This window comes from Anomaloglossus baeobatrachus, chromosome 2, assembly GCF_048569485.1.
Source record: "Anomaloglossus baeobatrachus isolate aAnoBae1 chromosome 2, aAnoBae1.hap1, whole genome shotgun sequence".
Classification (NCBI taxonomy): Eukaryota; Metazoa; Chordata; class Amphibia; order Anura; family Aromobatidae; genus Anomaloglossus; species Anomaloglossus baeobatrachus.
Window position 1 is genome coordinate 649,944,664 of NC_134354.1, and position 27,090 is coordinate 649,971,753.

Here is a 27,090-nt window from a genome sequence, read left to right on the forward strand (position 1 = left end):
CTTCAGGTGGGAGCCTTGCCCACAGACTCTGACCCGTGGGATCTAAAGGGGCCCTGGCGGAATGCCCTATCCCTCTCGGTGGGCTGCTGGTCTGCTTTTGGGACTTTGGGTGGGACAGGACCTGTAATCCTGTCCTCAACTGGTTAATTAACAAAGTCGGTGGTTCCGTACTCTGCTTCAGGGTCCAGGCACCCCTTCTGTGCACGGTTTCTGGGTGGGTTTTCCGGTATCGTTACCGGCGGGCTCCTACACTGTCCCGGTCCACCTCGGATCTCCGGCAGCCGTCTTCCCGTCTCCTGTCAGACACTGACCACGGTCTGCCACCTAGCCAGAATGCCGGGGCTCCAACCCCGACGCCTTTGCTCTCTGACTTCACTCCACTCCAACTCCTCACTCCTCTCAACTAGAACTTGAACGTCCAACTACACTTTTCCCGCCCCGGGTTCTCTAGACCCCCTAAGTGGGCATTTCCTTTCCGCCTGGTCCCGCCCACTAGTGTTCCTGTCCTACCCTGAGGGGGGGTGACTAGGGTTTTGGTTGGTTTTGGTGTAACCCTGTGAGAGAAGGTGTTATTTGGGGGCCTATTCTGTGTGTGACCACCTGGGGGCGCCAGGGCGTCACACAGACAGTACATGTACTAGGACTCAGGCAGGTCAGACTCAGGAACAAAGCAGGACTGGAACAGGTACACTGGCATGATATAGGAAACACCGGAGTTTGGATACGCTTGGATACCTGAATACACCAGACCCTGGATAAGCCGGATGCAGGACACGCCGAACTTAGGCAGTACATCATAATTAGGCAAGATACCACACTCAGGCAGGATACTGGACTCAGGAGAGAATATGTAGAACCCAGGGATATGGGGTACTCAGTTCCGGGCAGTGTACGTCTTGGGAATGTCACAGTGGTGGCCGTTATACGGTTCCGTGTCCTGGGCCCTTTTTGTAATGGGGATATTTACAGGGGATGGTTGAATAAAGTGTATTTGTGACACCACTTGCGGTGTTGTGGCTAAGTATAGGGAGCTGCCCGAGCGGGAACGGGTACGGTAACTCGCACCCGGCTGTCACTTCAGGGGACCCCACGTCCTTGGGGGACCCCCGGAGGATGGCCACCGGTCCTGGTGGTGGCCGGGCCCCAGCCTGCTCTGCTGCGGGCCCTTCCTCCAATCTGCCTCTCCGGAGGTGGCTCCGACGGAAAATCAAATCACCCCTCAACTTATTTACAAGCCCACAAGTTCCTGGGTGGCCTGCCAGTTCTTGGCCATGTCCATGAGTAGTCTCTCATGAGGGGGGGGGGTAAAAGCACACAGGGTCCCTCCGGGGACAACTTGACGGCAACGGCCGGAATAATCACACAGATAATCAGGTGAAGGTCACGGTTCATTAAAGTCAATCAATCAAACTGCTGAGGGTCCCAACGGGGGACAACTGCTTGCAACGGCGGACCGCTGCCACTATTTGAGGTCATACTCCTCCAGGACCTCTTCTAGCTCCACGTCCGGACGGCTTGGTGGAGGAGGAGGGGGCTGGGACCGCGTCTGCTCACTGCAGCTCTTCCTCTGTTTGACATCCAGGGCGAATCAGCTCCTCTCTCCACAGTGGCGGGTATAAGTCACTAGGCCGCCCGGCAATAGGTCACGACCTGGATGGCCCGTGGGGAGGTGCGAATTGACATCGCGGCGGGCCACGAATACTTCGGCCTCCAGGCCCGGCTCATAGATGAAGCCAAACCCCCTCCATTGGTCGAACTGCCGGACTTGACCCTCGTACACCAGGCCCCGCACCCGAAAGGTGGCATGGCGGAGTGCATCCTTCTCTCTGATCACCCTCGCCAGCACTTCGGCCCTCTGCTGCTCTCTAGCGGCGATCTCCCGGCCCAACGTGTTTGGTTCCCTGTCCCAGTATGGGGCGTTGGCAGACCCCTGCGCCCGGGTCGGGCCCCGCTGGACCGCACCCACATCGGCCACTACCAGTTCTCTTTCATGGGGGTCCTGCGGTGACATGGCCTGGACTGCGGCTTTGCAGTTGCGGCCCGGCGCAGCCTCAGCCGAGGCGGGGGACTCAGGGCTTGCTGACCTCACCGGTTGAGCCTTCGGGCCGGCAGCAGCCGGTTCTTCCACGGCCGGGCGGACTGCCGGAGCCGGGACGGCTTCAGGTGCAGCCACTTCCGGGGCCGATGGCTCCTTGTCGTGGACGACTACTTCCCGCGGAGCCCTCCACGGCAGCACAAGGGACACAGGCCGTTCCCGAACAACGCCCCCAGGCCGGTCCTCTAGGGCGGACGGGTTGGCGTCCGCTACCGGTGTTGGGGGTAGCGGACCAAGCGGAGGGGCAACAGCAGCCGGTACAGATGGCGGGGGAAGCAGGAGGGTGAGCGGATGCAGGCCGGGCCCCTCAGCTGCAGCGGCCGGTCCTTCTCGGACATAGGGGCGTGGGCCGCTTACCTGCTCCTCCAACTCTGTCTCCACCTCGCGTCTCCGCACTGCCGCCGCCACTTCCTCCATCTCAGCCACCCAGCGCTCCATCAGGAACCGGACCTGGGCTTGAAGGCGGCAGCACATCTGTGCGGTCCGGGCTTCCACACACACCGCTGTTCCTGGCATGGGCTCGGGGATTTCTGCGGTGCCAGACGGATGGGACATCATCCGTGGCCGTGTTCCAGGAACCAAATGCTGGCAGAGTCCTGGCGTCCCTGCTTCTATAGCCTCGGCTACATCAGGCAGACACACTCTCGCGCCCCCTTGGTACTCTTCAGCACTTCCGTTTGTTGGGGGCGGGGCTTCGCTTTCGCGCCTTCCCTGTTCGGAGAAGATGCTCGAGCGGAAGATTTTCGCGCCAAGATGGCGGCGCTTCAAAATTTTCGTCCGGACACCGCCGCCGGAGATCACAAGGCGCACTTCTACTGGTAAGTAGAGGGGTTCAATCCTGTTTGTGACACCAAGTTGTCACGGGCGGGGAGGACGCCGTCGCTGCTGCGCTCTCGCTAATGCTCGGGTCCGGCGCTGCTGCGGCTGCTGCTGCTGCTCGGTGGGCCGGATCCGGGGACTCAAGCGGCGCTCCTCGCCCGTGAGTGAAAGGGGTGGTTGGTTTGGGGGATTTAGTCCGTGACGCCACCCACGGGTCGTGGTGAAGATGGGTACCACCGCTGCTGGTGATGGGGATCCCGGGAGCGATGGTAGGGAGCAGCTGGGATGTTGTTTTCCCCCTCCGTGGGTAGGGGTCAGTGGTCCCGGGGCCCGGTGATGTGACGGGGAGGCAGGGTCGGTGAGGTGCAGGGTTGCAGGGACAGCGCGGTGCGGTGCCGGATGGCACGGGTGTACTCACTCAGCAAGAAAGGTACAAAGTCCTCGGAAACCAAACGGCTGGATGGACGGGTCCCGCAGCTGGCTGCAGTGTCTCTCCCCGGACAGGTGATGGCGGCTATCTTTCCCTGCACCTTGATGTTCTCCTTCTGACTACTATGGATTCCCAATGGTAGTCCACTCCCCGGAGGAGCCCGTTTGCCCGTAGGCGCTGGCCCTTGGGTCTCTAGCCTTAGGCGGTAGCTGTATACCCTCACGGTGTGGGCTGTTGCCTTCAATCGGGACTTTTGCTGTTGTGAAACCCCTGGGGTTCCAGTCACATTCGGATCTGACTATTGACGGCGGCTCCAAGCCTGGTCGGGGTCCGATGGCCCTGCCCGTGTGTGCTGGCTTCACTTCGCTCCCCGGTCAGTACCGGCGGGCCGTCGCCCGACCCCGGTCCTACAGTGTCGTGTTGCTCCACCACTCCTGCAGACGGCCACCACCGTCTGCCAACCTTGCTGTCAGTGCCTGGGACACAAACCCAGACACCCAAGTGCTTACTCCTCACTCCTCAAACTCCAACACTAAACTAAACTGTCACTTTTCCCGCCTCCAGGCCTGTGAACTCCTCGGTGGGTGGGGCCAATCGCTTGGCTCCGCCCCACATGGTGTGGACATCAGACACTGGAGGGAGGCAACAAGGATTTTTGTTTGGCTGGTGTCCCTGTCTAATGGGGGTGGAGGTGTTTGTATGTTGTCTGTGACGACCTGGCTAGGCCAGGGCGCCACAGATACACCAGACTCTGTATACACTGGACTCTAGATACCCCAGACTCTGTATACACTGGACTCTAGATACCCCAGTCTTTGGATATGCCAGACCCTGGATATGCTGTTTGCAGGACAAGCCAAACTCAGATAAGACACTGGATTCAGGCAGGACAGGTGGTGTAATTATGTATTGTATGTATAACAGTAAAGATAGGCTGTAGCAGAGCCGAACGGGCGCGTCGTTCGGCTCCATTTGGCTGTAACTGCTGGTGTAGTCTTATATGTTGTAAATACTGTGTATAATATGTACTGGTCCCTCGTGCTGTGTTCGGCAGGAGATGTAGTACAGGGCCAGGTATAGAAGTAGGGTAAGGATAGGTGTAGTAGTAGTGATAAGGCAGGAATAAGTGTAACTAGGGAAACAAGCAAAGCAGGTGGTGGAGGATGGGAGTAGTTAGCCATAAGAGTTAGTGCCAGTAGGGTTTAGTAGGAACACAGAAAGTACAGGAAGAGAGTTGCCAAGGAGACTGAGCTAGGTGGGAGGTGTAAGCAAAGGGTTACAGCATGTGTACAGAAAGAATCTAGATAGTTGAGCGGCAGGTTTTGTGCTAGGCAGGACTTTGTGCTAGAGTCTGCCTGAACTGGAGGGGATCTCTTTCTAGGTGTCAAGACCTCACCTGGCTGATGGCGGCAGATCGACCTCGGACCAGTAGGAAACTGCGACTTGGAGACTCCAGTGGGACCTTGTACTTGCCAGGAGAGGCTGTGCGTCTGGGATGTGGGTAAGAGTGAGACACGGCAGCTGCAAAGGAACAGATACCGGGGGAAGATAAAGTATATGGGACTTAGCTGCTGGAAGAAATTACCCAGGGCAAGTTAGCAGAGTATTTCCCCGAGGGCGAGGCACACAGCACAGCATTTTTATTAAGACTGTCGTGTGGTCATACCGTCTTCTCCCCATCTAAGATGAGGAGTCCTGCAAAGGGAAATGGGTATGATCCCGAAGGTAACGTCCCATAGCCGCATACACACATTCACTTTGTCTGGAGCAGGGGAACAAACCGTGGGCCATCACCTGTCTCTCCTCTACAAGTGGCACTGCGAGCAGGGTAAGCCTGTGTGTCCTGGTACCATGGGCTTAAAGAAGAAAAGATGGCAAGCCGCAGATCGTGTACGGCTAAAGTTAAAAAAAATGGCCACTGCCGCCTGGAGGCGAATACCCGCCCGTCACTGGCACTGGAGCGCGAAATTGTGTCCGGCCAAGGGGAGGGCCAAAGGCTAGAGAACATCCCTGGAAGGCGCGGCCTATAACAGAGACTTACCCTCAGAGGAGGAAGCTGCAGCCATATTGGAAGCAGAGTTTGATCAAGATGGATGCTCGCCCTACCCCCTCCGGAGTCCGAGACGGCCGGTGGCTCAGGCTACAACTCTGCGCACGAGGACATCATGCATAAGAGGAGAGAGAGCGGGAAAGGGAGATGATGTCTCGACAACCCGGAGGCATGCAGCAGTGGTCGTTTGGCCTAGTCTGGGGCAAGGAGACTCCAGTCGGTGAACTCATGGTGGAAGAAGCCGGAGAATTCGGCCACAAGCCTATTGCCCTGGTCGCCCCTCGGGGACAAGGAGTTAGACTTCGACCAAAGCCAGCCATCGCTGAGCTGCCTATGAAGACCACCACTGCTGTGACCATTTTACTGTAACGCCTGCCTGGATCCACAGACTCAGACGGGCAGTAATGGACAGGCTAGAGGGAAGCCACTCACCAACCAGGACCCCCAGAACTCTGAAACCCTTTAACCCCTATACAGGGATTTGGAATTACACAGGGCTATGGAGATCACTACCTGTGGAAGGCTGCAGTCTGAGACAGTAGTCATCAGGCAGGGTCAAACCAGGAATTGCGGAACAGGGACAGAATCGTCAGGCAAGGACGTAATAAGAAACAAGCAGAGTCAAAACCGGATCGGGCAGCGAGGTACAAAAACAGCAGGCAGGAGGGTAGTCAGGAAACAAGCGGTAATCAGCACACAAAATCACAGAACAGGACGAAACAGGAGCCAGAATTTTCAGAACTATCTCTGGGAGAGGTCAGCAGACAGGAGGGGCATTAAAAAGGGTGTGGTGTCTTCCCATAGGCTGTAGCTGAATGATGGTACTTCAGCTGGGAGACACCCGCCACCTACAGTCAGCCAGTGGCACTGCAGATCCCCAGGAAACCCAGACCAGTGGATGAGCGGAGCCTGCACCCACCGGCGCCACTGGCATCGACTCCTCTCCAATCACCAGCACCATCCACAGCAGGAACACGGTGTCGCCTGGCGATCAGAGCAGAAGTCGATGGACATAACATTTACCACGTGTGCCCGAGATGTTCATCGTGAAAGTTTCAAGCAGGGAACCCGCCAAGACCGTCTCCATTGTGTCCGCACCACCACCGGTGAAAGGAGCAGCCGATCAGGAAACCCCATGCGAAGAGCCCACCGAGATCCTCGTGTCCGGAGAGAAGGAAGGAGAACTTCTGGTGCGTCTGCCGACGCCATCATCTTCGGAACAATGATGATGCCAGGGAACCATCTACCCCACTCACTGCTGCCATCGCCACCACCACCGAGCCGTCCACCCCGCCTGATGATGCATCGCCAGCTCTGCCGAGCTGTCCACCCCGCCTGTCGATGCCATCACCACCCAGCCCAGTGCTGACCTGCCGACCAAGAAGGCCACACCATCGGTCTACCTGCCCCCAAGGAAAGAGTACATCCTGGATCCTGCCTGGGTCGTGGGAGTCATCCATGAGAAGAAGCGGTGCAAGAGGGAGATCCAGCTCGTCCCCTTCCTGGAAGTGGGTCTGCTGCCGAATGGTTCACGTATGGCTGGGTACGGTATCTTAACCACGAGTGGGGGTACGGGTTCCTCACCGAAGAGGGGACTTTCCTTAACGTATATTTGAATGCGGTGTTGGTGTGTGGAGAGAAGGGGCTGGGCCTGGGCAATCGTGTGTGTTATATTCGAGAAAATGGCCGGAGAGGATGGTACGCCATTGCAATCAGCCCTGCACCACTTGTTTACACCGGAGGCCCTGGATCTGGGCTCGTTCCCCTCCCAGTGACTCGAGAAGTAATGGTTCTGGAGGAGCATTGTCGGCGCTTAATATTGCCCATTCCACAGCATATGTGGATGGAAGAAAAGAAAATGTGACGCTGGTTGCGTCTGTGGCAAGAAAAGGACAGTTTGTGTCAGGACTGTCCTTCTTCAAGGAGGGAGGCAGAAAGATCCCGGACTGTGTGGATGAAAGAAAAGGGGGATACTGGGAGTGATGTCAACCCCAGGAGTCGTGGACTCTCATTTTGTTGAAGGTTGCTGGACCAGAAGATTTTTTTTTTCGTCCAGGTTATGTTATCCCAGATATAAAGGAAAATTCGTACATACCATGTTATGTTTAATAAAAGTGTTTATGTGACCGAAAAAAAGAGTGTTGGGGTGTATGGAGCACTATGTGCCAGTGTGAGGAGCCCCAGCCTAGTAAGAGGGATAATAGGAAAATAAGTATTGTAAAGTGTAAGAATGTAAAAATGTGTATCGTAAAGTATAAGAATGTAGAATGTGTTGCAAAAAAAAAAAACAAACAGGATGCAACGCGTCTTGCAGATAGAAAAATCATCTGAGGACGGCCATCCTTAAAGGGGGAAGGTATGTAGGAGCACGGCAAATAGCGCCCTCTCCTTAAAGGTGGTGTAATTATGTATCTTGATATGTAGTTGATTTCTTGAAGTCCTGAAGAAGGGGACTTGATCCCAGAAACGCGTCGACCTGAAAAATAAAACTCACTATTATCATCAACAAATTTTTCATATTGATCGCAGCACGGTATTACACCCATTCTCATCTTTAATACTCAAGATTATGCACGTGAGACTGCGGCAGCCGCCATTATCTTTTATGCATACATAGGGGTTGTGGCTTCCACAACCCTACCAGGTGAGTGTCTTCTCATATGTACCAAACTTTTTAACCAGTTAAAACCCTATTGCGCTCTCTATTATTATAGTGCTGGATACAGGCAGACTGGATCTACACGCTGGACCAACACATCATTTTAGGCTAGCAACCTAATGAGTTGTTGAAACCCCTTACAAGAGGGGAAGGAGTTTTAAATATCTGGTGCTTCCCAGCGATAGGCTGTGGACACTTTTTTCAAGGTGCACACATTGCCCCTTTAGGAGACAGGGAGCATGTATGAGCACCCTAGGCTGGTAGCTATACAAACCGCACACATGCGTAGGTCCTTGGGCCTAGGGACCCTGATGGGAGCCAAAACACATGTGGGCAGTCGTGGAGCAGAGCCATGGACTGCACTACATGTGGGAGGCATTGCAGGAAAGCAGGGGACCGGGATGCACATGGCGGCCATGCAGCAGAGCAGGGGACCAAGATGCACGTGGGCGGTCATTCAGCCATGTAGGCGACCAAGACGCACTTGCACACCCTTCAGAAACAGTGAGTGACCAATGACATTAGTATCCATGCTGGGCAGAGGGAGAGGAGAGCGAAGGTGCATCGGCAAAGGCAATTACCGGAACACCAGCGTAATTAGGGATAAGGACGCCAGCTTTATATAACTTCAAACACATGCTAAAGAAAATATACAGAACTGATTATTTCAACTCAGGTATCATTTTAATCCATATGACAGTGCCAATATGGCCTATCTGTGCTTTACTTAGTAAAATGCTGCTGAAATGTTCTCTTAAGTGTAGAGGTGTGCACCAAAACTCAAAATTGAAGATTGCATCCGACCCCTGTTCTGGCACCACCCCCTCTACTACGTATTGGCTGCATTTTACATAAACATAGCCAGCGATTAACAAAGCAGTGGAGCCATCATAACTGAGCTAATACTATCTTAGAATCTGAATGGATGCAGTCAGTGCCTAGTAGAGGTGGCAGCTCCAACACAAGAAGCAGATGCCATCTTTGAAATCAAGGGGATGTAATCAGCAGCCTCTTAGTAAATGAGGTGTCATAAGCACAGAGAGCAAAAGCAAAATAGAGCAGCTTCCATCTTTGATTAAAGTATATGCAGACAACACAGATGAAACAGTCTTTCTTGGACTCTGAGGTCCATGACAGAAACCTTAGCTCTACAATTGAGGGACAGCACCCTTAACCTTACAACCTCGGGATACTGCCCTTAGCCCTATGTGAAGACTCAGTGTCTGTGTCATGTTTATCTCTTGGCATTGAGAGATTTATAACGGTTCTGGGGTTTTTTAGCTTTCTTCCTACTCTGGAGACTACACTGTGTGCAGAATTATTAGGCAAATGAGTATATTGATCACATGATACTTTCTACTACTCCAAGCTGTATAGGCTTGAGAGCCAACTACCAATAAAATAAATTAGGTGATGTGCATCTCTGTAATGAGGAGGGGTGTGGTGTAATGACATCAACACCCTATATAAGGTGTGCTTAATTATTAGGCAACTTCCTTTGCTTTGGCAAAATGGGTCAGAAGAGAGATTTGACGGGCTCTGAAAAGTCCAAAATTGTGAGATGTCTTGCAGAGGGATGCAGCAGTCTTGAAATTGCCAAACATTTGAAGCGTGATCACTGAACAATCAAGCGTTTCATGACAAATAGCCAAAAGGGTCTCAAGAAGCGTGTTGGGCAAAAAAGGCGCAAAATAACTGCCCATGAATTGAGGAAATCAAGCGTGAAGCTGCCAAGATGCCATTTGCCACCAGTTTGGCCATATTTCAGAGATGCAACGTTACTGGAGTATCAAAAAGCACAAGGTGTGCCATACTCAGGGACATGGCCAAGGTAAAGAAGGCTGAAAAACAACCACCTTTGAACAAGAAACATAAGATAAAACGTCAAGACTGGCCTTAAGACTGATTTTTCAAAGGTTTATGGACTGATGAAATGTGAGTGACTCTTGATGGGCCAGATGGATGGGCCAGAGGCTGGATCAGTAAAGGGTAGAGAGCTCCACTGCGACAAAGACGCCAGCAAGGTGGAGGTGGGGTACTGGTATGAGCTGGTATCAAAGATGAACTTGTGGGACCTTTTCGAGTTGAGGATGGAGTGAAGCTCAACTCCCAGGCCTACTGCCAGTTTCTGAAAGACAACTTCTTCAAGCAGTAGTACAGGAAGAAATCGGTATCGTTCAAGAAAAACATGATTTTATGCAGGACAATGCTCCATCACATGCATCCAACTACTTCACAGCGTGGCTGGCCAGTGAAGGTCTAAAAGATTAAAAAATAATGACATGCCCCCTTGTTCACCTGATCTGAACCCCATAGAGAACCTGTGGTCCCTCATAAAATGTGAGATCTACAGGAAAGGAAAACAGTACACCTCTCGGAATAGTGTCTGGGAGGCTGGGGTGGCTGCTGCACGTAATGTTGATCGTAAACAGATCAAGCAACTGACAGAATCTATGGATGGTAGGCTGTTGAGTATCATCATAAAGAAAGGTGGCTATATTGGTCACTAATTTTTTGGGGGGTTTGTTTTTGCATGTCAGAAATGTTTATTTCTAAATTTTGTGCAGTTATATTGGTTTACTTGGTAAAAATATACAATTGAGATGGGAATATATTTGGTTTTTATTAAGTTGCCTAATAATTCTGCACAGTAATAGGTACCTGCAATATCAGATATCCTCCAAAGATAGCCGAAATCTAAATAAACCCCACTCCAACTTCCAAAAATATTAAGCTTTGATATTTAGTCTTTTGGGTTGATTGAGAACATAGTTGTTGATCATTAATAAAAAAAATCCTCTAAAATACAACTCGCCTAATAATTCTGCACACAGTGTATGTATATTAAATGTACATTGCTCTCTGTTGGCACAACAAGGGTTAATTTCAGTTTTCCCTTGCTGCAAGTTGTTTGATTGGAGCTCAGCTGTAGCCTTTTGTGGTCACTCCCCTCCTCCTTAAAAAGACCCATCAGCCACCTCTTCCTTGCAGTTGATACATTCACACTCTACCAAGTTCTGCTGTGGAGAGAGGGAATCGGTTCACAGCTTTATGTGCAAGTCTTGCTGTATGCTTGCTGTTGTTGTGGAGTTACCCCTTTCTTGTATTTTCTTCCCTGTTATGGTTTTACCCTTTACCATTTGTTGTTTACACCTCTGTGTTTGGGTGCAGCGTGACCTTATGATTTACTTACTGTTTGTCTATTTACTATGGGGTTACCTCTCTGATCCAAGTCCCCCACTTGGGTGGTGGGAGAGGGGGTAGTATATCAGGGCTGGTTTGGAGCAGGGCCAGGGAGGCGGCCCAGACATCCTCACCATCAGAGGTAATTCTGGGATAGGGGATAGCTAGGGCCCCCCTTTGCTGAGGATTAGTCCAGGAGCCCTTATTTCCCGGTTAGCTCCATTCCTTCCCGTGACAGTCTGGTCACTTGTGTCGTGGGTGAACTGTTATTTATTTGCCCAGATGTATGGTTCCTTTGTTAAATCAAGAGGTTAGCAATTGTCTCATGTCAGACTGCTCAGAGCCTTATTGTCTGTTAAATGTGGATTGTCTGTTAAACGTGGATTGATTCAGCCATTTGACTACATAATTCAGAGGAAAATTATGCAGTTGTATTGAACTAGTGATAAATGCGAGAGCAGCCATCTTCAAACAACCTTGTAAGACCCAATACCCTGAATTAAGCATTGAGTGGTATAAAAGGCCTTTCTTATGTCACCAGAGGGTTATTCTACAGTATTTTAGCCTAAGAACTACAGTTCCAGCTGGAAGATCACAGAACTGCTTCAAGATTCATTCTACACACTTTCAGTCTAGGATCCTGGGTTCCAGCTGAAGGATCACAGAACTGCTTCAATGCTCAACTGTGCCCACAAATTCTCTTGGAGAACCCAAGTTGTGACAATTCAGTCATTTGACTATGTGCAATACAGGGTAATACTGTGGTACCGTGTTAGCCAGAAAAATCAATGGAAATACTATGTCCCAAGAATGACAAAAGTATTTTAGGAGTGATACCTTTATAGGCTAACCAGAAAAATTATATTAGCAAGCTTTCAGAGCACAGAGGCTCCTTCTTCAAGCAAATTACAAATATGTAGTCATTTGACTACATATTTTACTGTGCTTGGTCAGCTTTCTAAACTTGCCACTGTCTCCTCTCAGTGGTTGCCTGCCAAAAGAGAGGTGCTGTTTGCTGGGATAGTTGGTCTTGAACGCCCGAAAGTCACAAAGATTATAATTCCTGGAGGGCTAGTGGAAGGGTGTCACTTGTATCATGTTTTGTTCTTGCAGGGAATGTACAATATGTTTTTGCCTGCTCTTGAACCAATAAAGTCTTACCAATGTGTGGTTCCCTCACCCTGTTTCTCTTAGCCCTACTATCGAAGAAAAACACTCTTATCCCTACTACCCAGGGACAGCTCTCTTAGAGCCCTGCAACCCAGGGACATCTGGGTTCACCCCAGCCGATTTTCTGTTTTTCATTGTTTTTTTTTTTTTGCTCCCCTTCTTCCGAGAACCGTAACGTTTTTATTTTTCCGTAAATCTTGCCATATGAGAGCTTGTTTTTTGCAGAAAAAGTTTTACTTTTAAATGAAGCCATAAGTTTTACCATATAGTGTACTGGAAAACGGCAAAAAAATTCAAAGTACTGACAAATTTCAAATACAGCGCGATTGCATGATTTTGATTTTTTTGGGGGGATATTTTATTCACGTGTTCACTTTATGGTAAAACTGATGTGTTAGTGTGAAGCCTCAGGTCGGTACGAGTTCGTAGACACCAAACATGTACTGTATAGGTTTACTTGTATCTAAGGGGTTAAAAAAATCTGAAGGAAAAAAAAAAGTGGTGCACACCCCCATTAACAGATGAAAATAAATTACTGAGATGGAAAAATTTACTTTTTTCATTTAGTTGTATAATAATTCTGCACACTAATGGTTGCCCAATAATTATGCATACATGGATAGTCTGCTAAGAAACAAAAAAAAATCCCTTTTACTCTCTTAAATATTCAAGTTTCAGGTTTATTAAAGGCCCAGTCACACTAAACAACTTACCAGCGATCCCAACAACGATCCAACCTGATAGGGATCGCTGGTAAGTTGCTAGGAGGTTGCTGGTGAGATGTCACACAGTCAGACGCTCCAGCGATCCCACCAGCAACCTGACCTGGCAGGGATCGCTGGAGCGTGGCTACACGAGTTGCTGGTGAGCTCACCAGCAACCAGTGTCCCAGCCGCCAGCCAGCAGCGCCGCGTGGAAGATGCTGCGCTTGGTAACTAAGGTAAATATCGGGTAACCAACCCGATATTTACCTTGGTTACCAGTGCAATCAGCTACACGTGCAGAGAGCAGGGAGCAGCGCACACCGCTTAGCGCTGGCTCCCTGCTCTCCTAGCTACAGCACACATTGGGTTAATTACCCGATGTGTGCTGCAGCTACATGTGCACAGAGCAGGGTGCAGCGCACAATGCTTAGCGCTGGCTCCCTGCTCTCCTAGCTACAGCACACATTGGGTTAATTACCCGATGTGTGCTGCAGCTACATGTGCACAGAGCAGGGATCAGCGCACACCGCTTAGCGCTGGCTCCCTGCTCTCCTAGCTACAGCACACATTGGGTTAATTACCCGATGTGTGCTGCAGCTACATGTGCACAGAGCAGGGTGCAGCGCACACTGCTTAGCGCTGGCTCCCTGCTCTCCTAGTTACAGCACACATCGGGTTAATTACCCGATGTGTGCTGTAGCTACATGTGCACAGAGCAGGAGCCGGCACTGACAGTGAGAGCTGCGGAGGCTGGTAACGAAGGTAAATATCGGGTAACCAAGGACAGGGCTTCTTGGTTACCCGATGTTTACCGTGGTTACCAGCCTCCGCAGAAGCCGGCTCCTGCTGCCTGCACATTTAGTTGTTGCTGTCTCGCTGTCACACACAGCGATCTGTGCTTCACAGCGGGACAGCAACAACTAAAAAATGGCCCAGGACATTCAGCAACAACCAACGACCTCACAGCAGGGGCCAGGTTGTTGCTGGATGTCACACACAGCAACATCGCTAGCAACATCGCTGTTACGTCACAAAAGTTGTTCGTTAGCAGCGATGTTGCTAGCGATGTTGCTAGCGATGTTGCTTAGTGTGACGGGGCCTTTACCCTTTCGATTGCCTGTCAGCACTGTACTTGTTCAGAAATGCAAATTGCCTAATAATTGTGCACATAGTGTATCTGTTGTTAATTGGACCAATTGTCTGCAAACAAAATGGAGATATGTCCGTTTGTGATCCTATTTCCATAACAAACTCAAACTTTGTCTGTAAAAACTATCTATACAACTCGGACTTATCATATGTGCTGAATGTCTTTATTGTTTAATGGGTAGGAGTAGCTTATAAAATGAATTACTTCTTTTTCATATGTGAAAAATGGATGCATTAAAACAGACACACAGACGAAAAAAAATTAATGAAAATTGGATCATCCAGCACACTGATGAAAACAGGTCTGGCTTTTTTCTCGTACAAAAAACATGAGACTATGCTTAAATATATTTACTTAGAATCTCTACGTATAGTTTGCACATTTATCGACAGTTTGAAAGTTGATACTAGAATTTGAAGAGCGAAAAAAGTAGTTTCACAAGATAGAATCTCATACTGTACTTTAAATATACTTTGGAATGTTTCAAATAATGCAGATCAAGTGGGGTTTACTGACTCAGTTTTCATATTTCTATATTATTTCTACCCTAAGGGGTTTGGATAATCCCTAAAAAAATAGAGAAGCTCTAGTAATTCTCATAAGGTATTCAATAGCATAGAGAGAAATATGTTTTGGTTGGGAAAAATGTCTTCTGTAAGTGGTTTTTCATCCCAAACTAATCTTAACTATGGAACAATTCTTGAGTGGGAATGTAAATAAGATCAAGATTTAACTGCTAAAATCGAGTATCATAGGATCCTCTAGTGCAACAAAGTATTGACTTTAACCCTTAAGATTACACTGTCAAGAGAGCAGATCGATGTAGCCGACCAGAGAGGACGCATGGGAAAAGGGCTCCTGAAATCCTGACACTATCCTGGCCATTACACCTGGTTACCTGCCGTTTCAGCTCGCTAGCCAGTTCCTGTGACAGGGGGCATCATCTGCAGGTCAGCGATCCCCACCGGAGCTATCACCCAGCTCCCAGACAGCGGCGCTTAATCTCCTGTAGCCGGAGTGTGTGGCGCGGCGGCCATCTTCCCTGCATCTTCACAGCAAGCGGTGCCGTGTGACTCCGGCGGCCGGCAACTTCACGGGGAGCGTGGAGGGTAGTGATGGACATCTGCACCGGAGAGGAGACCCAGGAGCGGTGAGCACAGGCAGCTGTTGTCCCATTAGCTGTGAACCTGGCAGTCAGTGGATGGTGCATTAAGGGGCTGACGGCGGTGCAGAGGACTTAACTCATAAGGTGCTGGAGAGTCTGGAATGTGTGCCCTGAAAAAACGGGCCCTGCAGATCCCCTCTGGCACATGAAAAACAAAAGAGAGGCACATATTGAAACCCTCACGCTGTGCAGACCTGCATCATTCTTATAAGTGCACTCAAAGTGCTGTGCTGACCCGGGACTCCCCATTATTAATACCTCACATATGAGTGGCTGCTCCCTGGCTCTCTGGGCTAGGTGGGAGAGCGGAGACAGACCTACTGCTGGATATACATTATAGAGGCACGGGATCACACGTGCAGGGGTATGACAAGGGAGGGGTGCAGAACCAGCAAGTACCCAGTGCACCAATATGAGTCCCCCTTAGCAAAGTGGAGCTATTGATAAACTTAAGGAGTTCGCTATGGGTGGACCGGCGGACACTCCTAAAGCCAAGAGAAATGCCTCTTCTAAGGGCCAAGCACTGTCGGATGAAGGGGCTGAGGATCAAGATGACCTAACCCTGAGACAGGTATATGAACAGCTCCTGTAGTCGATTTCTACATGTAAAAGCTCCCTTATAGGAAAGATTGAGGAAGTACCCTCTGAGGTTGGCCTCCTGTGTCAGGATATGCAGACCCTGAGAGCCCGAACTGCAGAAGTCGAGACACGAGTATCTGAACTGGAGGATAAAATAACGCCGCTAACAGCAAAAGTGATCACAGTGGCCGGATCTATGAATGCATGGTGCCAGAAAGCAGATGATCTAGAGAACTGCATGCGCCGAAATAATATAAGGATCATAGGTTTACTGGAGCACTCTGAAGGTCAACACCCGGAACCGTTCTTGGAAGAGTGGCTGAAATCTACCCTTGGGAATGAGTTCTCCTCGACTTTTGCGGTGGAAATGGCGCATAGAGTTCCAACAAGGTCTTCTTCGCCTGGCGTGCCACCACAACTCTTTCTGGCGAGGATGCTCAACTGTAGAGCTAGAGATGTGGCTCTTCATCTGGCCTGGCAGAAGGGCCCACTCAAGTACAACAACACCACGCTCTCGATCTTCCCAGACTTTTCGGTGGACCTCCAGAAACAGAGGGCCCACTTCTTAGATGTGAAGAAGAAATTAAGGGAGTGGAATATCATGTATTCTATGCTGTATCCTGCCCGACTCCGCATAGTACATGAGGGGTCGTTGGTCGTCTTTGTTTTTTACTACACCTGCTGAGGCCGAGGATTGGCTCCAATTGCACCCAGGGCCTATGGGGCAGAAGCGTTGAGATTGTTTTGCTAGGTGACATCTCCTGGGTCCCTTGGCGACCTCTTTCCTCCCTTCACTGTTTGATGCCCCCTTCGGAGGCAGGTGGGACTTCCCCGTGCCATAAGTGATGGAGGTGTTGGCCAGGAATTGGTTTCTGTGAAATGGGAGCCCTCACTTATGCACCCTTACGCCACCTATACCAGGACACTGTGTTCAGTGATGGTATCCCCATTGATATTTGAAATGTTTTATGGGACTTTCCGAAAAGGTCCCGAAGTTTGCGGCCTGTTCTTTTTGTTTGAGTGTTAGCCACATTTTATTGCAGGGCAGGAGGTGTCCCACACCTGGGACCCTGGTTTTATGGAGAAGTCTATATGATATGGGGTTAGAGTTCATATTTATGACTTGGAATGTCAGAGGCCTCAAATCGCCCAATAAAGGTATCAAGGTATTTTCTCAAATCAAAAAATCCAGGGCTAAAATGGTGGTATTAGTGGAGACTCACCTCACACGAGACACAGCTAGACTGGTAAAAAAAAAACTTGGGTACAGTGGCTAACACATGTGTTCCACACTAGTTACTCTAGGGGTGTCTCTCTCTTGGTCCATAAGTCCATTCGGTGGAAGGCGAAGGTGGTTAGACGTGATCCGGAAGGGCAATTTGTGTTCGTATATGCGTCCATAGACTCTAGGGATTATGTGCTATTATGAATTTACAATCCTCCACCAGCTCACACCTCTGTTCTTAAACAAGCACTAAGCTTTGCCCTTAATTACCGGGATGCATATGTTTTATGCATGGGGAATTTTAACCTTGTGGTTGATGAGGAGCTAGACAGGTTTCGGGTGGATGGAGGGGGACAGCACCCGACCTCTAACTTGACTAATCTTCAGCAGTGTGCGGAGAGAGGGGGGTGGATTGACCTCTGGCGATTACGACACCCTAATACCCGGGAATACACAAGTCACTCTTCTACAAGATGCACGCTGCCCGAGTTAAATGGTTAGATTATATTTTTGGATCGAGCAATGTAGCGACTTGGGTGGATGACGTGGTACATGGGGTCAGGGGTATATCAGACCATTGTCCGGTGATCCTCAATCTTAAATTTAACCTTTTGGAGGTTAAACCCATTTTGGCTCAAGCTAATTGATCAGAGGGATAGGACCCTTACCTAACTAGACGATTTTCTAGTAACTCACCCCAAGCCCCGGAATAATAACCTGGTGTGGGATACTCTCAAGGCCTACCTTCGGGGATGTCTATCTTCAACTATAACACATCTCAAGAGGATGACTAAGGCAGAGGATGATACAATAGAGAAGAGACTTAGGGGACTTGGAGGCAAGATATATATCTGCTCCAACTGACGGGAATAGGCGGTCTGGCTACACTCATATAGGTCGTATATACAGAATTCTGAAACCAAGTCGAAGCGTAAGCTGTTCTTTACCTGACAATCATACATCTAGCTTGGAAAACAGTCTAGTAAATTACTTGCATACATGGTTAGGTAACATAACACCTCAAATACAATACTGGGTATATGGGAGGCGGACGGCTCAGTGGTTACATCCATCGGAAAATATCTCAGACCGCTTTTATGCTTATTATAAAACTCTATACAACTCTAGAAGTGTTCATGGAGTCCAAGATTGTTTGGCATATCTGTCGGATTTGGAGTTCAGTACTTTAAACAGATCACAGCGAGAGTTTCTGGAGGGAGACATCACAATAGAAGAAGTAATCACAGCCATTTCGGATATGGCTAGGGGGAAGTCTCCTGGTCCAGATGAGCTTCCCATAGAATTCTATAGTAAATATTGTGACGCCTTGGCCCCAATTCTCTTAGATGCTTGTTGCTTCAGTGCTACATTGTCCATCAGGCATCTCACTCCCACTCGCCTGTTTAATATGGGTCGCTCTCGTACTTTGGAATGCCCACCATGTCACCTCTCGGGGGCAAACTTTGCACATATGATAAGGAACTACCCAATTATTTCCTCGTTCTGGCAGGGAGTGACTTCCCTGTTATCGTCGGTTGTGTCGATTCCTGTTTTGTGTGACCCCCTGATGTGCCTGTTTGGAGTAATGGAGGAAGAGTCATGGAATCTTTACATGAAAATATTTCTTAGGGAGGCACTATATCTGGCTAGAAAATTGATAGCTTTGAGATGGATGGGAAGCTCAGATCCAACTGTATGGTCCTGAGATAAGCTCGTTAATGCAACTATATCAGCGAGTGGTTTATTATAACAGGGGGTGCCCGGAAAAATTTAACAAAATTTGGGGTACTTGGAATTCCTCTCCAGATACACTTACGGAGGCTTAGGGGAGATTACACTAACACTGGTTGTTCCCTTTGGATGTTGGGATGCGGAATACTATCCAGTGGTATATTGAAGTATCGTAATGCAATGTGGCTGTTGTTGTTGTTCTCTCTTATTTTTATTTTGCTTTTAAGATATGATCATACTGATTGATAGAGTTGTTCATGTGCTCAATATAAAAATTGGTTGTGTATGTAAATGATAAGGCATATGGATAATAACGCTACTTTGTTTTAGGTGCAGCAGGTGTTATGGACACTACATGACTGTTCAATATTATGCTTAGAATATCACTGTCTATGTACCGAGTTACTGTAACATTGCAAATGTCAGCTGTACCATGTTTGATGTTGTTAATAAAACGAAGTTAAAAAAAAAAAAGATTACACTGTAAAAAGAAATAGCAATGACAGCGTAGTTTAAGCCTTTCCACTTTCCAATATTATGAGTTCTTCAACTTTTTGTTGTATGAACCAGTTGAAAGTAAATTATCAAATAAGATTATTTTATCTGGAAGATGACAACTGATGAATAGATAGACAAAGGGTCTGGCTTAGCTAAGATGACAATATACTATTCAAGTCTAACATATTGTTGGCCTTTAATCAATTTGTTTTTAAATGTTTTTGTCTGTGGCTAAGGTGGATCAATGATATAAGTTTAAGTATTCCTTTATTTAACAAACTTATTTATTGAAGAAAAGGAACAGTTTACAAAGTATAAACACGTAGGATATGTCTTACCAAATAATTTGAGACCTATAGGATCTCTAACAATAACACTTTGGTATAACAGAAATGTAGCTCACAATTTCAAATGTTTCATTGTCAATTATAAAATGTCAATAAGGAAAGAAAAGTAAGGAAATGAGTAAATGGGGAAGAAGGTGAAAGAGGGGAGAGATGAATGGATGAGTGCTAAAGACCAGGGGCACTGTGAATAGTCTCACTTATTGAGTAACTCAATTCAGAAAATTGAAGAGAAATTGTTAGATTCCCTAAACATAATCCAGCCCTGCCAAGTTCGAAAGAAACCATCAGTGTTAGCAGGGGCGTAACTACCACAGTCGCAGAGGTCGCAAGTGTGACTAGACCTGACAGCTTAGGGGCCCGCTCTGCAGATCAGCAAGCAGCTCCTTTCTGTGAGAGGAGCTGCGCTGTTCTGGCGCAGACCACGTGGACGGTATTGTTTTTGAGATATTTTATTCACAGTGTTCACTATATGGTAAAACTGATGTCTCGTTGTGATGCCTCAGGTCGGTGAGGAGTTCGTAGACACCAAAGATGAATAGGTTTACTTTTATCTAAGGGGTTAAAAAAAATCTGAAGTTTATCTGAAAAAAGTGGCGTACGTTTTGCGCCATTTTCCGCGACCTGTAGCATTTTCATTTTTCGAGATCTGTGGCTCAGTGATGGCTTATTTTTTGCATCTTGAACTGACATTTTTAACCGTACCATTTTTGTGCAGATGCTACGTTTTGATCGCCTGTTATTGCACTTTGCGCAAAATCTGTAGCGCTCAAAAAACAAAATGTTGGCATTTGGAAGTGTTTTGCCGCTATGCCATTTATTGATCAGATTAATTGATTTTAGATTTTGATAGATCGCGTATTTCTGAACGTGGCGATACCAAATGTGTGTAAATTTTTAATTTTTTTAACCCTTTAATTTTCAATGGGGCGAATAGGGTGTGATTTGAAATTTTAGGTTTTTTACTTCTTTTTAATTTTTCAAAACTTTTTTTTTTATTTTACTAGTCTCCCTAGGGAGCTATAACGATCAGCTGTCTGATTGCTCAGTCATTTCTCCTGATCAGAGCAGCACCGCTCAGACCAGGAGAAATGATCAACTCTTGTAACAGCCAGTTCTCGGCTGTTTCTTTACAGGACCTTAGTCATGTGAGCACAGGAGTCATCACATGACCCTGTGCTACCATGACAACCACCGTATCCACATGATTACGTCTTGTGACTTCCGGTGGAGGCCTGTGAGGAAAGTTATAGCGCGATCTCTATTATAATGGCGCTGTCACATATTGACAGCGCTATTTAAGAGGTTAAAAGACACGAGCAGATAGTGATTCCACTCGTGCCTAGCAGGCACACATTAGCTGTATACATCAGCTAAGATGTGCGCCAATCTTCCCCGGCTGCCGGCAGCAGCCGATGGAGATTAACACTATGACCACTATGACGTAATTTTACTGCCCGCAGTCATTAAGGGGTTAATATTTGCTTAAAAAATCTGATTTTTAGTATGCAAATGAGGGGGCTTTCGTGCACCCATGGCGTGGCCTATCCCTTGATGCACCCTTATGACTTTATAATTGCATATGAAAGCCAGTCCCTTGTCTTGATTGACAGTGCTCACTTAGTAAGAGCGGTAAAATCATGCAAGATGATTTTAGACAGCACTCACTTTTAATAATGGAGCGCTGACAATAAAAACAAAAGACTTTAAAATACAAATATGAGGGCGTAACTGTGCACCGAAGCAAAGACCACAGCAACGGAGCACTGAAGCGCCCTCATTTGCATGTTAAATAAAAGTAGATTTTTCTGCAAATATTAAAGAAGTACTCTGCTAATTTTTTCCCCTAAACCTGTATAAATGTTAGTGTAGTGTAAGGTCTGGGATAATTCACTCACTGATCGCTGTTTTCTCATGTGCCTGACTCCATAATGACTTTACATCCACAGCTCGTCTCTGCAGACTTCCACCTTCTGCAGCACATCTCAACATGGTGCCCTGAAAAATAACACTGTCATTATAATGTTCCTGAATAAAAATAACCACCAATGTTGTGCCTTAAATAAGCCATACACTGTGCCCCTGAGCAAATTATTGTTACTCACTGTGCTTCTTGCAAAAAAAATATTACACCACACTATCCCTCTTACAGTACATATCCTGCACACTATCCTCTCTTAAAAAATATTCCCACGACACTGTCCCCTCATATATACTATGACCGCCACACTGTGTACTATGACCGTCACACTGCCCCCTAATAAACTAAAACACCGAACTGTCCTCCTTTATAAATTACAGTATATCCACCACACCTTCCTCAATTATGAACTATGATCTGCACACTGTCCTTAGATCATGCTGCCTCCTCCTCACAATGTCCCATGTATGCTGCCCCTTCTTCATATTGAGCTCCCAATGCTGCCTTCCTCTTTTCCATAATGAGACCTCCATGCTGCCACACTAAAATACAGAGACCACCATGCTAACGCTTATTCTGAGACCCCCCCCACACTACCCCACTCTTCATACTGAGTCCTTTACTTTGATAAACTCCATACTGATTCCACTCATACTGACCCCTCTCCATACTAAACCCCCATGCTTTCCATAATCAGCTCGTAATGCTGTCCTCCCTCTCATACTGAATCCCCTGTCTACAGTAATAGGCCCCCTAAACCACCGTCTACAGTAATAGGCCCTCTAAACCCATGTCTACTTTAATGGGTCCCTAATCCCCCATCTACAGTAATAGGCCCCCTAAACCTCCATCTTCTTTAATAGACACCCTAAATCCCCATCTTAATTAATAGGCCACCTAAACCCCTATCTTCTTTAATAGGCCACCTAATTCTAAGACTACACTATTAGCCACCCTAAACACTAGTGTATTATAATAGCTCCCCTAACCCCTGTCTAGAGTAACCCCCAGATTACTGAGGATACTTTTAATCCTCATTCTTTAATCATAGGCCCCCTATGCCAGATGGCATTCATCCACGAATATTGAGGCAATTCAGCTCAGTAATCGTCAGACCACTGTATCTCATCTTTTTAGACTTGCTTGTAACAGGGTTGGTGCCTCAGGATTGGAGGATTGCTGATATGGTACCGATATTTAAGAAAGCTAAGAGGGTGGATCCAGGCAACTACTGTACAGTAAGGGGTACTTTACACGTTGCGACATTGCTAGCATCGGCTAGCGATGCCGAGCGCGATAGTACCCGCCCCCGTCGCAAATGCGATATGTGGTGATTGCTGCCGTAGCGAACATTATCGCTACGGCAGCTTCACATACACTTGCACATACCTGTTTGGCGACGTCGCTGTGACCGCTGAACAATCCCTCCCTAAAGGGGGAGGTGCGTTGGGCGTCACAGCGACGACACCGCAACGTCACTAATCGGCCGGCCAATAGTAACGGAGGGGCAGAGATGAGCGGGACATAACATCCCGCCCACCTTCTCCCTTCCGCATTGCCGTCGCGACGCAGGTAAGGAGATGTTTGTCGCTCATGCGGGTTTACACACAGCGATGTGTGCTGCCGCAGGAGCGACAAACAACATCGTACCTGCGGTCGACCCGACATTATGAAAATGAATGATGCTACACAGATCACCGATTTTCAATGCTTTTGCGATCGTTTATCGGCGCATCTAGGATTTACACAATGCAATGACGCTACCGGCGCCGGATGTGCGTCACTAACGACGTGACCCCGACGATATTTCGGAAGCGATGTCGCAACGTGTAAAGCCCCCCTAAGTCTGACATCAGTAGTGTGCAAAGTTTTTGAGGACATTTTAAGGGAACCATGCAAAACTAGATTACCGAAAATAATATAACTGACAGCATGGAGTCATAAATCGTGTCTAACCAACTTGTTGGTGTTCTATGAGGGGGTAAGTACAAATCTGGATATTGGTAATGCAGTTGATGTGATTTGTTTGGATTTTGCAAAGGCATTTGATGTACCACATAATAGCCTTTTACGAAAGCTCCAGAAGCAAGGACTAGGGGAAACTATATGCAACTGGGTAAGGAATTGGCTAAAAGATAGGAAACAAAGAGTAGTCATAAATGGTACATTTTCTAAATGGGCTATAGTCAGACCTTGAAAGTACAATATTTCAAAAGATCTGGATAAGATGTCAGAATGGGCAGATACTTGGCAAATGAAATTTAATGTTGATAAATGTAAAGTAATGCACCTAAGATGGAGTAATCCTATAGCTGTGTATACATTAAATGGAAGTAAACTTGGGACTACAGAACAAGAGAAGGACTCAATGTTAAGCAGCAGATGCTAAAGCAAACAAGATTTTAGGGTGTATAAAAAAAGAGATTAGATCCAGTGATCCCAATGTATTGTTACCCCTCTATAAATCACATGTAAGGCCATATCTGGAATATGGGATCCATGTTTGGGGTCCACATTTTAAAAAAGACATTCAAAAGTTAGAGTCAGTTCAAAGGCGGCTAAGTAAACTACTACAAGGAATGGAAGGCCTCTCATATGATGAGAGGTTGAAAAAGTTAGATATGTTTAGCTTAGAAAAAAGACGTCTCAGAGGAGATCTCATTAATATGTATAAATACATGTGTGGTCAATATAAAGGACTGGCACATGACTTATCTCTTCCAAAAATAATACTAAGAAGCAGGGGGCATACACTGCGAGTGGAAGAAAAGCGATTCCGGCAGATAAATAGGAAATGGTTCTTTACAGTTAGAGCAGTCAGAGTGTGGAATGCCCTACCACAAGAGGTAGTAATGACAGATACTATAACAGCTTTTAAAAAAGGGCTGGATTATTTCCTCAGTACTCACAACATTGTCGGCTATAAATGACTTAGGGACAAAATGTAGAATTGGTGGAGGAAGGTTGAACTAGATGGACCTAGGACTTTTTCAACCTATGTAACTATGTAATCCCCAGTGTATAGCATTAGCCTACCCCTCCTTCACAATCCCCAGTCTGTAGTATTAGCTCCCTCCCCCCTCATCCCCAGTCTGTAGCATTTTCCTCTCTCTTCCCCCTCATCCCCAGTCTCTAGTATTATCCCCATCATACCCCATCTATAGCATTAGCTTCTCTATTCTCTCTCATCCCCAGTCTCTAGTATTAGCTTCCCTCATCCCCAGTCTATAGTATTAGCCTTTCTCCATTCTCTCTAGCATTAGCGTCCCTCATCCAACATTAGCCTTTCTCTCCCCCCTCATCTCCAGTCTCTAGTATTAGCCCCCCTCATCTCTAGTCTTTAGCATTAGCCTCTCCCTCCCCCCTCATCCCCAGTCTCTAGTATTAGCCCCCTTCATCCCCAATCTATAGCTTTAGCCTCTCTATCCCCCCTCCCCTCAAACCCAGTCTATACTATTAGCCTCTCGCTCCCCACCTCATGCCTAGTTTCTAGTACTAGCCTCTCCCTCCCCCTTATGCCCAGTCTGTATCAATAGCCTTTAGCTCTGCTGTCCTCATGCCCAGTCTGTAACGTTGGCGGCACCCCCACGCTCCCTATGAATCTTCAGCTATGCAAGATTACCTTTTCCGGTATCCGTCGCCCTCCTCCTGCTCCAGTGAGTATTCTCTTCTGTGGCCGGCGTCGGTTACTTCCTCCTCCACGATGTCATGCTGTGAGGTCTGCATGGGATGTCCACAGCATCGGACGCTGCAGCATGGAGCAAGGAGCTGATTGGCGTGCCTGTGACCCCAAAGTGCAGGTGCTGGCACTTCCAGGGTCAATCACTTCCCTGTGCCAGCAGTTTATTTGTATTTGCATCTTAAAGATGCAGATACAAATAAATGGAGGTGTGCTTCCCCCCTCCGAAAAGACATTGGATTTAATAGATTATCTAATGGAGGAGGAGGGGAGGTTAAAAAAATATTCTTTTTTTTGCTGCCAGAAAGTGCCGCCCCTAGAAGGCGCCACCCTAGGCACCAGACCACGGGTGCCTAGTGGTAAATATGGCCCTGAGCGTGGAAGGAAACTAAGAGAAAACAGGAAAAAAAAAATCTTAGAACATACTATCTCCATGATGATGTTAACCTTGGTCAGAATTTGATCCAAGTTCTCCATAGTTGCCAGGTAATCATTAAATTACTATTAAACTTTTGTAAGCTTTTATTTGGATAGTCCTGATAAAATGCATATTTTATGTAAATCTAATAATTACAGAGTTCATGTATTTTATACTTGGTAGAATATACAAGTGCATTTCATAGTTACAATACTTTCCCTTTATTTCTCTGTTTGACACTCATTATGTGAGCACTCACCCTCACCCATTGTCTGAATTTATCATATTTTGACACTAATATCAAGTAACCTCTCATGATAATGGGTTGCCCTTCAAAATGACAATGGTAACATTTATCCAACATTAAGCTTTCCCAGATAACAATGTTAGTAAAGATAGGATGAAATATTCAAGAGAAATGAGCCTAATAACCCACTTGCCATAACGAATGGTCTGTACTAAAGGAAGCTGATACACTTTAATTGGTATCATAGAATATGATAATTTGTTGTATCATGAGTTAACGACTTCTTATAGAGTAAAATCTACATTAATGTATATTACTATACTAGGATTAAGTTTACAACTGTGAGATAAAAGGAAATGAACAAGGAAACTCTATTAATTTTTTTCCAGCTCTGAAATTTCTAGCCTCTTTTATTATGTACCAAAATGTTTGCCTCAAATTCCTATATTTACGCTCACACTGCTCCCCGACCTCAACATTTCCCGGTATGCTGCAGAAGATTTAGGGCTTATTTAGATATCCGTGCACATAGGTCTGATCTCAAACCATAATGCACAAACTGGCCGCAGCTCTCCCGACTGGAGCATGGCAGCTTCATATAATTCTTTGAGGCTGTCACTCTCAGATCAAGTGAGCCACGGACAGTTTGTACATTGCAGTCCTAGATCAGACAGAGGTCCACAGGAGTCTCAATGAGCCCTTACAATTTAGGTTGGCAGCATGGCTCAGCCACTGTCATGAAATTTGTGCTCTCCCATACTGCTAACTGATCATGACATCCTCCAACTGGTGTTTACAAGCTGCATAGCAAACAGCTTGCAAATGCTAACTCCTTGCATAGGAAACCTGCCACCTTTAAGATAGCTGGTAATTTTGGCAAGGAGCAGAATGCTATGGGGGTAAAAACAAAATACCTCTATTCTTGAAAACAAAGAGGATTTTTAATAAGAGATATACTGCAAAGTTGCTTATTTTTAGAAGCACTTTGCAATTTTATCCATGTAATAAAATGAGACAACATCT